We start from the raw sequence: 17,217 nt of genomic DNA, 5'->3' as shown, positions 1-17,217 counted from the left end.
GATGCTGTAAAGTTATTTTCAACTTTTTAACTAACGACAATATTGAGAAAAGTATGTGTTCCTTCAAGAGATGTTAAACTGGATTTATTTTTGTAACTTTTAACCACACATGATCATTACTGCATCTCCTTTGCACCTTACTGAAACACACAAAAGTAAACTGTCCAAAAAACACAACCATAAAAACACAAAGGAAAAACATTAACTGATATTGGGTTGGTGAGACAATTTATCACATTTTGCTTTCAAACCAAACACAAGCAACGGAAAAGTTATGTGCCAGTAAATAATTTGAGACAACTTGTTGCTAAATGCCAAAAACAGCAAACATTTGTGCTTATGCGCAGTTGTTATTAATCTTTATTGTGATTCTGAGCCAAAGAATAACAAAAAAAAGTTTACAACAAAACTATAAAATTTCTATCAGAGAATAAACAGAATCTGCTACAACAGATTTACTATCACTAATTGTCTCAAAAAGTAGAAAGTGACCACAGTTTTACAGTGATCCAGTGTATTTCTGGTCTTTATAGTTGTTCCTGGTTGATTTATGAGTCCGTTGATGGATATTAAGTAACCCTCGCTGCCATCAGCCTCATTTGGAATTTGCAAGATAAAGATCTCCAGGTCACATGATAGATATCCGATGTCTTGAGCATGTTTTGTGTTAAGAAATTGTGTTGGGGGGGGCCTTTACCAGTCCACCTCGGTGATTTACGCAACACTATATTAAAGAATAGAAAGTGGTGGAAACAAATGATCTGCAGGACATGTTGATTGTCTGACTCTCAACTGCAGTGTTGTGATGAAAAGCTTTTCTCCCATTATTATGGCTGAAGTACTCGAAGCCTGTTGGAGAGACTGCACACACTCAACACTAATAACAGTTCTTTGTTCCTATTTCTGATACAATCTGCAAGTGTTAGCAGCCATACTACAATTTTAAATCATAATGAAAGCCTAACACAGAAATCTCTCTACTTGTTTAAAGATGTTGGAAATGCTGTTGTTCGACGAGTTGGCTCTTGTCATGAGCACATAATATATCTCAAATAGTAATTTCCCATTTTCACTGACAAATCTGGAGAATGTTAGTGTTAGATTAACCTGCCTTGACTAAATTCACCGTTTTGGTTTATTATATGACCAAATAGCAGCGAAGATGTCTTCCGGTCACACCTTCTGTTGTCAGAATTGATGGATAAGTTAATTTGTTCATTGTCCAGACAAATATAAAACTATGGATGGACTATAGAGGAGAGTTTGCTCCAGTTATACACTTAATTGCAAACTGCCCGTCTCAAGCGGACAGCTTTGTTTGTTCTCTTTTCTTTTTAAGCCAACCTTTTTCACCATTCTTTACAGCCAATAAAAGACTTTGCCCTCAGTACAAAACAGTTTGCGTTAAATGTTAGTGCACACTGGTCCTGATAATTAGATTTCCCCCAATCTTAAATGATCATTTAAGGGTTTTTTTATGGATCGGTGAGGTACAAACGGACATGTAAAATGGGAAAAGTTGAGTCTGCCTGAAGTCACACCCGCAACTCAGCTGCTGAGAGCATTTTTGCCCTGATGGCATACGCCTCAATAATTCAGCCAGTGGGTCACCATTCTATTGAAACATAAAGGTTGCAGTGACTGTAGTGGTCATCTTTAAATCAGAAAATTACTGATTTAATCCCCAACCTCCCTGTCTAAGTATCCAAGAGCGAGTTACCGACCCTGCACTGGCCCTAAACGTTGTCCTTGTTTATGAGTTGCTTTGGATAAATTAATGTCTGCTAAATTAATGTAATGTAAAAGTCACAATCAGAAGCCAAATCCATGCAGCAGACAGATTTAAAGCACTTTAGTGAGATACAGCCAAGTAGAGTGAGCATTGACAATAATAATAAAAGCTAGAGGGGAAAGGCCAACGTTTTATCTTGTAATTATTAAGAAACTGATGAGGACCCACACTGAAGTTTAATGGCTCTTTCAGCTGGCCTTGCCTCACTTTTCTGCCAAGCACCATGAGATATAGGTTGCTCGTATTGGAAGAGTTAGGGTTGAACCAAGAAAAGCTGCTAAAACAACAACTAATAATTGGCAGCATTGGGTTAAAATTCCCAACACTTACCGGTTCAGACAAAACAAAACAAAACAGAAGCAACAAAATTCAACAAGAACTGATCAAAGACAGCAATCTAGTGACTGCTGTTGAGAGAAGATTTGTGCTGTTCATCAAGAAAACAGTTTCTTGATGTTTTACTTTAAAATGTGAAACAATTTGGGATATTTCTGTCTCACTTGAAAGGGTGTGTTCCAAAAGGCATATTCTGGTTCATTTCCAATCCAAGGCCATTAACTTTATGTCATCCACTCTGCTTTCTCAAAATCTATGATCAAAATGTTATATAAAATCACACTTTGAGCACATTCTTTGTTTCACATCTCCAAAACAAGTGGTTCTGCACATGATGGTTTTTCTTTGCAGATGTGGAGTTGTAAAGTTGGGGTTTAAAGGGCACTTACCTGAGTTTCTATTTCACTTAAATAGCTTTATTCTTTTAAATGTTTTATTGTTTTTGTTTTTTTTTTGCATTTTTCAGATTTAATGAGCAACAAGGTTTAGATCTGTGAGAGAAAATTTGAGTAAAAAAAGTTATTCAAAGAAAATTATCAGTCTGTCAATTTTTTTAACATTTTGGATGTTGCAACCTATCCTGGTACTCGTATGTATAGACAACGAAGCTACACCAAATGTGCTGCTAAATTACAAAATACAACACTTTGAGTATGTCAAAAGCCAAAGTAATTTGCGACTCATTGGCTGTAATATACAACATGTAACGATACACAGTGAGACAGTGAATTGATGTGAACAATAGTATAATATGAAGTTGTACTGGGTGAGCAGCTGAACAACTTTCTGCCACTAAACTGCTCTGCAGAGTTCCTGCTGATGATCATTTAAGTGAACTCCCCATCCTGTCCCAAAACCTCAAGCCTATTTGTCTTCAGTTGCCTTTCACACACACTCATTCATTAACTCACACTTGTTTCCTCTCATGCTCCTTTCTAACATGAGCCCATAACTGTTTAAACAAGCATTCATGTGAGGAATATTTTCTGTCAAAGCTTTCATCGTCAGATTAAGATCCATATGTCTGAGCCCAACACACTACAAATGTCTGATCTAAACAACTCTGTGTTCCTCATCATTTGTTGTGAAAACAGTTCCTCTGGTGGCCTCCCTGCCCCCAGCTTGCATTTCCCCCACTGTAAATCATGATAAAATGGCTTGCAGGTGTCAGGATTAAAGAATTCCCTCAGAGGACTTTGGGCCACAGACGCAGGAACAGCTGCTGCTCTCCTTTTGCCAAGTCCTTTATTGCTATTTGTTTTCTGTTTATTGTGATGGCCTTGTAGTACCAGTGCTGGGCTGGACGAAAAGCCAATCTCCAGGGAGCCAGAGAGTTGAAACAACAGAACGTGGAGCTTTAACATAACGTCTCTGGTATATACAGTTACAGTTAATGAAAGGGAAATGCATACAGCCATCCCAGTGTGTAGTATATCTCCTGTGAGTGTAAATAGCTTTAAATTTTCAGTATTATTATTAACAGTATTTATCAGCTGAAAGGGCGAAGCACATGTGAAACTGAAAGATGTGGTCCTCATGATTAAGAGCCCTATGTACATGGCATCATGGAGAAAGAACAAGAATGTGATGTCACCCCCACCTCAATACAGTTCTTTGAATGCTTATTTCTTTAGCAAAACTCCACTGCATCAGTTGTCTCGTTTAGGAAAACATTGTTTTCATTAAAACTGAAGTATACAGTATGAATGCACTTTTTAAAGTAACTAATCATGAGTTACAGCACATAAATGACAGTAAGATATTTCAGTTGTTCTGACAGTCCCTTGTCTTAATGTGATTTTGGCTCCTACATCCCCTTCTTAGTGATGGACAAGGGTCAGTGTGACAGTTGCGGAGGTGGCATTTGTTGCTGTGAGCAGAGAGGCAAGTGAATGGTATGTTGTTCGGCCATATTGGTGTTTAATAAGGATGTTTACAAAAGAAAACTGTAACCCTAACCCAAAGATGGCATCTATTCATTCATTAACTTGCCATCCATTCATTCATTTTCCAAACCCACTTTATCCTTTTCAGGGTCATGGGAAGCTGGAGTCAATCTCAGCTATCATTGGCCCAGAGGCAGGGCATACCCCTGAACAGCTCAGCAGTCCATCACAGGTTAACACAGAGACAAACCAGACACTCACGCTTATTGTCAGTTTAGAATCCTCAATCAAGCTAACATGGATGATTTTGGGCTGTGGGAGGAAGCTGGAGTACTTGATGAAAACCCATAACGGCACAGGGAGAACAGCTAAATCTAACACAGATTAGCTGTGAATCAAAGTAGGACCATCTTGTTGTAAGAATCCTATCTGATGCCATGCTATGGCAAGGTTAAAGGCATTGAGGGATTTTTGCCTTTGCCAGTAATGTGTTCTCTTGGTAACAACATCCATCAAATAATTAATTTTTCTGCATTACACCAATCTTGTTGGGGGCGAGTTTGTGACTTTGAACATGAAACACCAGTGGATCAAACAAAAGGTGAATTCATCTGTTGGTAATGGTTTTTGATGGCCTTTAATGCACCTCTTGTACAAAAAACACCTCCTAGAGAAATGCACTACTTCACGAGACACTGAAAATCCCAAACAGTGTCACGAAGAAGCTTGTCCAATATCAAATCCTTTTTGAGGTCACTTCCTGAGGGAAGTTGGTGGAGGCTAAGATATACTTCTTCTTAAGCTACTGACTGCTATACTTGTCTCATCACAAACCTTTTGAATGTTTGCTATTTGGTAACAAGCAGTCGTCTGCTACAGCTGACAAAAGTAGTTTAAATAGATCAGTGAAAGTGTTCATATGAAGAGTACATTTCCTTTAAAAAGTTATTACAGTAATTACAAAGTTTGAAATTGGCTCCCGTCTGCTGTAGAGTAATTAACAGATGCAGATTTTTCTTTCTAAACAGACCCGTTTTAAACAGATTTAAAGTGTTAATATGTGCCGCAGGTTCATTCATGAGTGAGCTTGCTCCTCAAGATGGGACTGATCACAGCCTCTAATATAGACATTTCCCACAGCTGTCAGTTTGACTTGTCAGGTGTAACTAATAATGTAAACGATGGCTCTGTTCCATTTAGGTGGCCCAGTAAGCCATGACAGTGAGCCAACTTGCACAATAGTAGAGGCCTACGCCTGGCACTGGAGCACTGGAAAAACAACCAGCATTAATGTTATTAGCTACACCTGTTTTTGGCAAGTGTTGTGAAACACTTCAAATTAGAGAATGACAAATTATTCCACATGATATCATGATAATTGTAGAAATCATAAACTGTAATCCTTAACACCGTTTATGTGTCAAACACAGTTAAAACTGGCTTACACGGCTCAGAAATGCGTAGTGGAAAACAATATCACCCTTAATCAATGAGACTTGAAAGAACATTTCCTCCAAAACCAACGTGGGAGTTTGAGGAAGTTTGGTGTGCCAACAAAAAGAGACTCAAGTCAGACTGCTGAGTGCAGTTTGTTGGACCACTTGATTATACTCCAGAGCTCTTCCAAGCATGTACCAGCCTCACTTGACATGCAAGTTTGACGTAAAATGAGGATTCAGAGTTCCTGCCCTGGTTTAATCGCACTGGCACAACAAAGTTTTAATTACTATTACTTTCCACCTCCAAAACCACTGAAAGGTATTATAAGAGGCAGCAGAGCAGTGATCAGCACCACTCCTATAAAGCCACGGTAACTGGATACCCACAAGGATTAAAAAGAGTGAGTCTGAGGTTTCTCTCAAAGTACATTCCTAACATAAGCAGTTTCTGGACATTTTTTTAAAAAATTAATGTTATAGCCACTGTAAGTACATAATTTGACTTATTATAATGCATTTTGTACTTATCCATGCTAAACGCTGTTAAATCTACATTAAACGCAGTTTGTGTTAAAACTAATGCTGTACTGAATCTTGTGCACATGCCCAGCTTAGGAGATCCACACAGGTTTTAGCCTGTTTTTTGGCATCAATTTTTGGTCCAAACAAACTATGCAGTGCATAGCTCTGATTGAATACAATAGGAAGTTGAACAATTCTCATGGTTTTCAAATCACCACATACAAATCCTTTGCCACTATCCACACAAAAAGCAGCTGTACATATAGTGATAATCAAAAAAATTAACAACCGTGTTTAACTACTCTATACAATTAAGAGTAAAGCAAATTCAGAGGTTTGATATAAGTTGATAAAATCTCATTAAATCAGTTAAACCCAGGAGAGATTATTGGTTTAACTGATTTAATTTATTGGTGTACAATATTTAGTTTAGTGTCCAAATAATTGGAATATAGTTTGGCACTTAGGGTCAAATGGTGAAATACAGTGGTCTTCATCTCCAAATAAACATAAGGGAAAACTGTCTGCAGAAAATATAATAAAGACCAGGGCCTACTGGGGTGGCAGTAACACGTGTCACAGACATCAACTCCGCTTTTGAGCAACTCATACTCAACTCAATACAGAAGGATGGAGCTGGATAAAATGTATTTACATGCATATTTGGGGCTCCTCATTCTGGCTGGGGTCTAAAAATCAAATGATGAATCAACAGCCTGTCTGTGGGATGCAGAGACAGACAGGGCAATAGTTTGTGCTACAATGTCTCTAGAGACTTTTCATATTTTCTCCAGAGTAATCCAATTTGATAATCGAGAAACAAGGGCTGTCAGATGGGGAAACACAAACTGGCAGCTATTAGGACACTGTGGGACAAGTGGGTAAAGGAATTTCCACTGCTCTATAGCCCAGGTCCTAATGTCACAGTGGATGAAAGGCAAGTGGCATTCAGAGTTCGATGCTCATTTAGGCACTATATGCCTTCTAAACCAGCTAAATACAGCATAAAAATCTGGGCAACATGTGATGCAAAAACCAGCTATGTTTTGAACATGCAGGTTTACCCTGGAGAGTCAGTTGGAGGAGCCCCAGAGAAGAATCAGGGTATGAAAGTTGTACTTGATATGACACGTAGTCTCAGGGGACGCAACAATGTGAATTTTTTTTTAAAACAAGTGAATTATGCTCATTGAACCTTAATCTGTGAGGGGTAAAGAACACAATTGCACGAAGTATTGACTGAAATGGTTAATAATGGAGTTATTAATGAGATATAAGAATGTTTTTTGGGGATTTTTTGGTTTCCGACACTTTTGGATGATTAAACATGACCCAGGTCAAACTGACCCAGGAACATCATTGCTGTATCTCAGAAACGAACACAACCGGAGGGTCACGTTTTCTGCATAAGTTGCTGTGGCGATACATCCCGGTAAAGAAGTGAACAACCTTTGTGAAACTGAAAACCCAAAGTTGAACCTAAAGTTATCCTGCTAATCCCCGGGTTTCCCACAGGACTCAAGTTCCTACATTTCAAACAGTGTCCCTGACTCACCTGCTCGCTTTGTTGCACCTGTCAGGGAGGGACAAATCTTTATCATCACCTTTATCATCCCTGTCAGTACATGGTGCCCTGTAATATCATCTAACCCCCACCTACAGCACCCGTCTTCAATGTGAGCAGAGGTCTTATAAGCATCAGTGAAAACCACTGTGTGAATGTGCAGAGCATGTAAAACAGTGTCCCACAAAAAATAATTTGCCTTGACGTATTTGTATTTTACTTATCTGGGCTGTTATTCTACTACCCATTTCAGGAAACTTATACCACAAAATGATGAGAGACTGAATTCCCCTCTTTGAAGAAACTACTGTACACCCTATACGTGTGTCCAACCAGCTCAGTGTGGGAGGTATAAATGATCAGGAGAGCAAAATAATAGGAAAACCACATCAGAAAGGGACCTGTCTTTGAAGCGGTCGCATGAAAATTACAAAGATGATTACGCAGCTGAGTCATGTTATGTTCACTACCTATTCTCAGCGTGTGTCAGACCTTACAAACATCACATCTAATCAAAAGCTCTGGAGAAACAGAGCACCTGTTGGGAGATGAAGTGTAAAAGCCCTTTAAAATTAGACCTAGTAAACATTTTTTGTTTTTCCATGATCTTGCATTTATGGCTGTCATTCATATATCCACATGTATGCAGCATTTCACTGTGATGCAAGTCCTGAACAAATGCAACTTTTGCATACATTTGATCTGGATGCATAATGTTAGGAGCAGCAGCTCATGCAACCCAAACCAGCAGCTGTGTCATAAATCCAGCCTTTACCAAACTTTAAAATGTTCTGATTTCGATGACACAAGCTGTGGGTTTTTCCATTGGAACTTTCAAAACTAAGGACGAAAAATATTTGTAAACAAATGTTGTGTCTGTGCGTGATGAAATTTGTTTAACCTCAATTTCCCTACAGTCTGACCTCTAACACCTGCCTTAGCATATAAAATCTCTTCTCCACCTCCATCTGCATCCAGAACTCCTCCACACTCTGTTGGCCAATGCAGTGACACCTGTAGGGAATGACGGGACTTCAAACACAAGTGAACCAGGACCATATGAAGCTTGTAAATGCTTGTAATAGTTTGAAAAATTCTTCATTTGTCATGGTCCCCTTTATCATGTTTTGTTCTGCGCTGACATAAAAAAAGGGACTAACAGGCATAAAAATACCCATTATGAACTTAATTTAGGGAATGCAGTGATGGCACGAAACTCTCAATGGGAATAAAAATCTTGTGTCCACTTTCACAAGTACATTATTTTTGCTATGTCTGCGGAAAAGTAAACAGGATTTAGTTATATTGTATTTTATCATTTGACCTGTTACTTGGTCAGCAAGGTCTCAGCTGCATGCCAGAACTTAAGCTGTGGAATGAAGATTTCATTGAAAAGTTTGACTTAAGTTTACATTTAGCTGTGAATGATGTTGGGAGTTAAAATGTGTACAAACCAAGCCAGCTTGTTCTCACAGTTTCAGAGCCCCTTTTGTTAAACCACAGCAGTCTATGGTCCAGTGTTGTCTCATATTCTGTCATGGAATTGTTTTGCTATGTGTTGTGCTATCATCAAAAAAAGTTCACGATTGACTGACGCTGAAAACCTGTCCTTCTGTCAGCCAGAATGAGCAGCATATGAAGTTGACATAAGAGCCAGAGTAAAATTTGATCACTTGATCTATTTATAGTAAAAGTCATTTGAAGACATAGTTTACTAGATAGCATGTAGCTCCTAATGTTAAGCGTTAAAGATATTAAAGGTGCAATGTGTAGAAATTTTTGTAGTAGAAGGGGTCCCTTGAGATACCGAAGCTACAACCGTTGGGATGTACTCATATTTGTGTTCTAATACCGCTTAAATGGGCACCTTAAATACCTGATACAGAATGCAAATCATCCAACAGTCATCCTGCAAGATGATCTGCATGATCCTTGCTGCATGATCTAACTTGCTGTACAGACCAGTCTTTAGCATCGCCTTGTTCAGGGAGACATGGATATAATAAGATAGAGGAGGCCGGTGTTAACACCTCAATGGCTGGCTTGCTCTGTTCAATATGTCTGACAAAATGTTTGTATTCACAAATAAAGTATAAAAGAAGATTAAATTCTCTAGGCAGACAAATTTCTTCTTCCTCTCATACTAGAACGCACAAGGGAATGTGCAATCATGGCATTGCTCACTTTTTGTGATTTCATGTTTTGAAGCCTAGAGTTTGGCATATTGTGCGCTTAGTTGTTTGAAAAGTGATCTGACTGAGAACTGATAAACTGGTAGCAGCATGCCGATCACAACAAGGTCCCGCCCTAATGCATCCCCTGTTGTATCGTCTGTTTCACTCTAAATCTAACTATACTTCACAAACTACACATAATGCGTTATTAGATCAGATGTAAAACCAGCACTTAAGAGCATTAAAAATGTTTAATGGGATTGCAAAAATAATGTCAAAAGTTGTGACATTTTCCCATAGACTTCGATACAAATGTTCTTCTTTTTGCAAACACTGGTGTCACCCCCTACTGGCTGTTCAATAGAATGCAGGTTCAAAACACTTTGACACTTGCTTCATTTTTAAGATAGGAGGCTACGTTTATCTTTTATCTGCACAGTGTGGGGTTGACTGGATCCTGTATTGCCCTACTATGTTATCTTGAGGAACAGACAGGTATCATGCAAAGGTACTGGTCAGAGCCAGCTGGTTAACATGTTAACATATATCTGCACCACACTGACATTTTGACCTCATATCATACATAGCTGCTGCTTCACATTCTTTTCATAATCCTCTGCAATATTCTGATGTTTTAAACTGCTTTTTAGATTAACAACCTTTAACATGTTATCCTCTTATTCATTCACTGTATTCTGTATGACTTCATATGTTGGATATCACTGATATCAGATAAAGGTATTCATTTTTTTTTTGGAAAGTGAAACTGAGAAAGCTTTCAACTTAGCTCTCTTCCTACTCCCAGCTTTAGTGATAATCAGCTATGCTCTGTACTTTTTAATGTACTCTAGGCTTAAGAAGAGTTAGGCCTGGCGTACACAAATTCCTGATTCTAAATTCCGGAGGTGTTAGTGTGCATCATCATCTGTACCTGGGGCCCCAGTCCTCTGTAACCATGAACAAGAGGCAGTGGGAACAGAAAGTGGATGGCTGGGAACATTTGTCAGTTACTTCAGATGTGCTCATTTTTTTTTTTGTTTGTTTGTTTGTTTTTTGTCTAAATTAGTGTTTTATTGTTATCTATAATAAGAATTTAGTGTTTTGTTCTAGCTGTATTATTGCAGCCACATCTGCTAAATTTGTCTGCAAAATGTTAGTATAATGTTTTGGAATGTAGGAATGATTGATGATGGTATAAAGATAAGACACATGGGTTTTTCTTCTCCTTATCATGTATAATTTATTTTTTTTTCAATTGCATGAAGGGTCTAAACTTCATTGCGAAGCAACATGAACATTGGGATTTTTTTTCTTTGAAATACTATTCCAAATGATCCAGTTTTAGGACTGTATGAAAATACTTTTGATGGTAAACAGTTCCAGTAGATTTATTCAGGAACTGTACTTCACTTCGGCTTTAGCCTTTTGTGTTTCTTTGCACGTCCCCTCTCCACATATTAGTGGAAATTATTGTATTTTCTGCTGCTCTTAATCTTTAGTGACTAGTTACTATTTTTTTCCACTGAAATTCTCACAAAGGATAAAGTAACAGACATTTAAAATAAATACAAAATGTTCTCAAAGATTAACCCAGAGGTTTCTGACCTTTTTGGGCTGTTAACATCTAACTGGAGTTATCAGGTGTCCCTGTCAATAAAAATGTCCATCGAGAAGCTCAGACTGGTTTAATCTGCAGCAGCTATAACAATCATCTGCAGCTTACACAACAATACTTCACTGTTATTATCATGATGTCAGCTACAGAAATACATCAATCACAGGAACCAAACCATGACTTCTGCTGCTACATATTCTAGCTAATACTTATTTGTACGTAAGCATTATTTTTCATGCAGGACTTTCAATTGCAATTGACTTTCTTATCAGTGCTTTTACTCATGCAAAGAGCCTGAATACTTTAGAAGCAGCAGAGAGCAGCAATAACAGCAAACATTCATAACAACAAGATGAACATCCCAGTTTCCTGAACTCGTCCGCACACATAAAATATGTGTTGCTTTTGATTAAAAAAAAAAAGCAAAGTACCGGTTGTTTCTATCACTTACGTTTTTACACATCGCAGAATGTTGCCTCTTCGATTTATAAAAGTTGTGTATGTCTGTAGGTGTTTACCCATAATACTCTGCGCACTAAAATGTTACATCTCAGCTGGAATGTATTTAGTCAGCAAAGGAAGTCATCTAATAAGAGGGTGTAGCTGCCTGTCTGTCTGTCAGATTTTCTCAGAGAAAACAAAACACTAATAAATAAATAAGGAAAACAGTCTGGGCCTCCCACTCCCACTCATCTCATCTGGTTTATCGTACTTGTATCCAACCATCTTATGGGGCCAGAGCCGTTCTGCAGAGTGTGCACTCCAACGTGCTATACTGCAATCAAAAACACCTGGCCTCGGGGCTTGGAATGGTCACAACATTACAGCATATAAACAAGCCAATGACTCCATATAGAGGCCCCATAATTGTTGGACTGAAGAGGATTTCTATTTTTTTTTTTACAATGTAGTTTTACTATTGTTGTAGCACTTAGGACCCAGGGCCAAATTTAACCGTCCAATACAGATTTTATGAACATAATTTTGCTAACAAATAGGAACTTCCTTCCCAGAGAGCTGCGCGGCACTAACACACCAGAGATTTGAGACTTTCCCTCGCATGAGAAATAAAATATATACGCCATGTCCAGTGCACACATATAACTGCTTCACACCTGCAACATAAAAAACGATGTGGCAACAAAACTGTTTTGATATTTTCAGTAACATTTTATGTATTCTAAGAGCTGAATTTACAGCACATTTCTGGAGTTTGTTAGGTGGGAAGTTCTCAAATCGAGTTGGATGATTCACTCAAGTAGTTTTGAAAAATAATATTCTGTTGTTATGGTCCACCCTTGTTTCTGGACGGCCTCAGATTGATGTCACAAACAACCCTTGCCAAGAAATTACACCTTAACTCACTGGTATACTGTGCGATAACTTCAGTTGGCATAACCCAAACTCATAATCCTTCAACAAGGCAGTTTTACTGAGTGCACTCCACTCTGATAATCAACGCTGTTTCCCCCAGCATTGCAAATGTCAAAGATAGCACGACTACACTCTGCAAATATATCAAATTGTATACGGAAGATACTTTATGGAAGCTTTACATGAGATCAGTGCAATAAATGATCAACGGCTCAAGTTTCACATGAAAGTTTCAACAGGGAAGAAAAAGAAAAAAAAAAAACTCATGTGAATTATGTTTTTTTTTTTAAAATCCTTAAAGGGATAAAGTTGGACAAAAGTTCATTGTTGCTGTAACATTAATGGGGATACAAGAATAAGAATTTTCCTCCTCATTATGAGCGAGCTGCCAGGCAGGGTCTCTGGTTTCTCCCCCCTGCCGTGCCCTGGCACCCCCGCAGCATCCCCACAGAGACGGCTTCCTTGCCGTGATGAGCTTTTGACAGGCCCCAAAACAGCCTGCTTAATATTGTGCCAGGCCAGACATGGAGCGGCTGGGATGCTGGCAGCTTCTTGGCCCACACCACACATCACGGGCTTCAGCCCATTTTACCCCTCCTTCTCCTACTCCCTCTCTCTCCACCCTTTCTTTTTAGTGCCTCGGGATTGTTATGCAAAGCTAACCAAGCAGAGATTGTGGGAGTGTTGTCAAGCACAGATGTATCCAAATCATATTTGTACAATCTCCCATCATGGTGAGAGACATGGATTCAGACAGAGAGCAATCTTCTTCAAGACAGACAAGGAGGTGCAAGGCTGTTGCCTCACCTGGTACCACACCTTTGAAACAGAAACTTTCGAACTGGAATCAAACTGTAACGTTATGCCTTTGTCACAAATGATTGCTGACAGTTGTTGATCCTTCTGACTCTTTAAGGGATGGTGACTCCCTTAAAGATAAGCACCTTATCGGTAGATGGCCATTGATGAAAAGCACAATGAAAAACTCAACAAATCAAAAGCATGTTTTGTATGTTGGTAAAGCAACTGCTTTAAGATATATTGAAAAGAAGAAAAAAAGAAGATTTAAAGCTGCAAAGACAAAGACTAAAGATACACACTGCCATCCAGTGTCGACCTGTGAGAACTACATGCAGGAAGTGAAAATAAACATAAAGTCCATCTGCCTCAAGATGTGACTACACAAGGATAAGTCATTACAGCTAAACCATGCCTTTTCCATTTGTGGTGGCTTTTATGGCTTTTGAACTGTAAACATTGTTCCAAGGAAAAAGAAACACATAATGCTTTTGTTGTGACATCCTTATCTTACAGAAACTCTGTAGGCTGTTCAACTGCTCTTACATTAAACCTAATGGTTACTTAACTAAAGCTGTGGTGGAAAAATAAAGACCAAACTGTGTATCATAATCAGAACAGCAGTGTGCATAATAAAATAACAGCGCATGCGTATTTTATTACACTGCTCTGATTATTAGAAGCAGATGTGTTTTTTTCTGAAACAGAAAGAAAATCAAGTCAGAGTGACAATTTCTTATTGATCACATCGATTCAAACCAAGTCATTACAAGTGGATGGGGATAAAGACGAGTCTTTTGAAAAAGATCTAAGACATGGGTTGCAGTAATCAAGCAAAGAGAAATGCATTTGTACCTTAAATCACATTTAAACGTTTTCAATAAGGCAGGGCTGCTGAGATCTTCACACTCAGGCTTTTGTCGTATGTTAAAAGCAAAACACAGTGGAAACGGCTGCCAGTGGACACACATAGTGGCTGAAAACAAGTTAGCGTAAAAAAAACAATCTTGCTGCACTTAAAAATAGATGCACTCCAAAAAAAGAAAAAAATTGTTGTCTACAGCATATTTTAGTTTATGATCATGATTTTGTCAAGAGAAATTACATGAATCACCAATACCATTTTAGTCTTTATAGAAATACGACACATGTTACAACCAGAGGGGAATTTGGGATTTAAGAGGTAAGGGACACAGTAAGTACAAAAAAATACTTTAGTCTTTTAGACCTTCCAGCACAAAGCAGAACAAGACACAACCCTGATATCTGCCCTACACCTCAAAGCAATATGAACGTAAAAAAATATCCTCATCAGATGTCGAAAGAATGTTTTAATATAAAGTCATCAAAGATACAAACACATAATTTTTTTTTTTTTTTTAAACTGTTGCCATCACATTAGGCCAATGTAAATATTTACCACGAATGAACTGCAGTGCTTAGTGTCAGAAGGGGGTGAAGAGTCCTAATTCTTTAAAATATTTGTAGTGTGAGAAGTGAAAACCTCCAAGAAGGTGCCAAAGAAAAAGTTCTCAATGTTCTGATTGATTAATGATTGTTGTTCTTGAACATGACTCTCCTTCTTACTATGTGCATGAACACAAAAATAGTTTCACACATGAATTCAGTCTTTGACTGCAAACTGTTAAGAAAAAAGTCTATTTTTGTAGGCTGGATGGTATGGTTACATGGAGATGGGTTAAAAACTGGTTGGATAGGGGGCTTGCATTAAGACTGACCCCCCCCCCCCCCCCCCCCCCCCCCCCCCCCCACACACACACACACACACACACACACACACACACGTCCCCCATTGTATATTAGCAAACTCAGTTATCCAGTGAAGTTGGTGATGATCATCATCAGCATGAGAACATGATGCAGACACAGAAGAAGACTCCAACTGAAATGCATTAAGAGGAAAAAGTTGCATGATTTGTGTCCTCCTGCCAAAATAGGTTGCTTTCCATTTTGTGCTTATTTCATGAATTACTGTGAAACAAGGCTGACACATGTGAATGGAAAATGGATGGAGGTTAAATTTTTTTCTTTCTTTTTTTCCTTCTGGGCACGTAGTAATTATTCTGTCATGTTACCAGCTGCTGAGCATGTGTCAGTAATTTTGCCTTTTCTGTCAAGTTTCTTTGAGAAGTAGCCTACTTTTCAAAAGGTTTCTCAGAATAAGAACAGCAGAGCATACAGCAAAAGATGTGAAGCGAGGGGTAAGGTGGACGTTTACATTACAATGCAGATATCGCGCAAAAATAAACTGTTTTATTGATTTTTCTACTCTTACCTGTGAAGCTCCAAGCTTAAATCCCGTTTAAATATGATTGTCTGAATTCATTTCAAGTAATTGTCATCTCCAAACTCACAATCTCACTGATCTCACTACATATATTTGTAATGGTAGCATTCCTAATTCCTAATGGTGGAAACAATCAGAGGTAATGGAGTCTAAAGATATGGAATGAACAAGAAGCATTAATCTACTTTCCTTCTTGAAACACAGTTACAGTTTAGTTCATTTAAGTAGAAAAGCCAGAAGAATAACAGAAACAGTTCAAATCCTTGTGTTTGATGCACGTATTAAAGTTTTGGGGATATGAGACTACATTTGAAATGTGTATCAAAGTCCAACACAAGGACTCTACAGCTTTCAATCTCTTTAAAGGTAATCCCCGGGTGTCTGTGTGCCACATTTAACAGCATTCACAGGAAATTTTGTCCTCTGACCACATTCACATACAATAAGCTGATCCTGTATCTGCTGGATGTTTAAAAAAAATGAAAAAGAAAACAATCCGAAGAATGTAAAAATCCAATAAATCATCCTATGACTGTGTTTTACAACCAGCACTCACTTCCAGAGACCTCAATCTTCTTCCTTTTTTTTTTTCCTTCAACAGATTAACCCACCGGTAGGGGAATATTTTCCCGTCCACATTCCCAGTGAGACAGCTGCAGGACCCTCATGAGTGTTGCAGCCACTTATCATGCTTTCTCAGCCAACAGCCATGACATGAAGTATGAGCCGGCTTCCTGTCACACACACACACACACACGTTTCATGGTGAGATAACTGGAGACCTCAGCACCTCAGTCCTGTCACGAAAGTATTTACTTTCCTCGTCGCCCTGTCAAGGGAACACACACACATGTAACACAGCTAACTCACACGTTTGCTTCTCATTCACAGCTCATCTCAGTTGCATATGAAACATTTGTTCAGGTTTCCCACAAAGTGCGAATGAGCAGCTTTGTCTTCCCTCCACTGAAAACATCCATGTGGTGACATGGATGAAAAGGAGCTTTTTTTTTAAAACTTCATTTGAAGGATAAAATGTCTTTTCCAAGTTATTCATTGATTTTAACTTAATAGGTTTATCATCCTTTGAACTGTTTCCCTGGCTATCCTTAAAAAAAACAAAAAACTCACGTGATTAGGTTTTGCTGCAGCAAAAGGAGGGGATGGGAAGACAGGCTGTAACAATATCTGCATAAAGCTGCTGTGTGCTGCATTATTTCATCTCATGTGCCCTGAAAAAATATGACAAAAACATCAGAGAATGGAAAAAGCATGACCTCAGACTTTGTAACCTGGCAGACATAATCAAATCATTCTGCTGAGGGCCCAACTCGTGTTTAACGCCAGTCTATACATCATACTGTATATCTAATTTAAGGCTGAGCCTGACTGGTCTTTGAAGACGCAGT

This window comes from Leuresthes tenuis, unplaced genomic scaffold, assembly GCF_036924035.1.
Source record: "Leuresthes tenuis unplaced genomic scaffold, fLeuTen1.0.hap1 SCAF_2, whole genome shotgun sequence".
NCBI classification, from domain to species: Eukaryota; Metazoa; Chordata; class Actinopteri; order Atheriniformes; family Atherinopsidae; genus Leuresthes; species Leuresthes tenuis.
The sequence above is the reverse complement of the archived record's forward strand: the minus strand, read 5'-3'. Positions refer to the sequence as shown.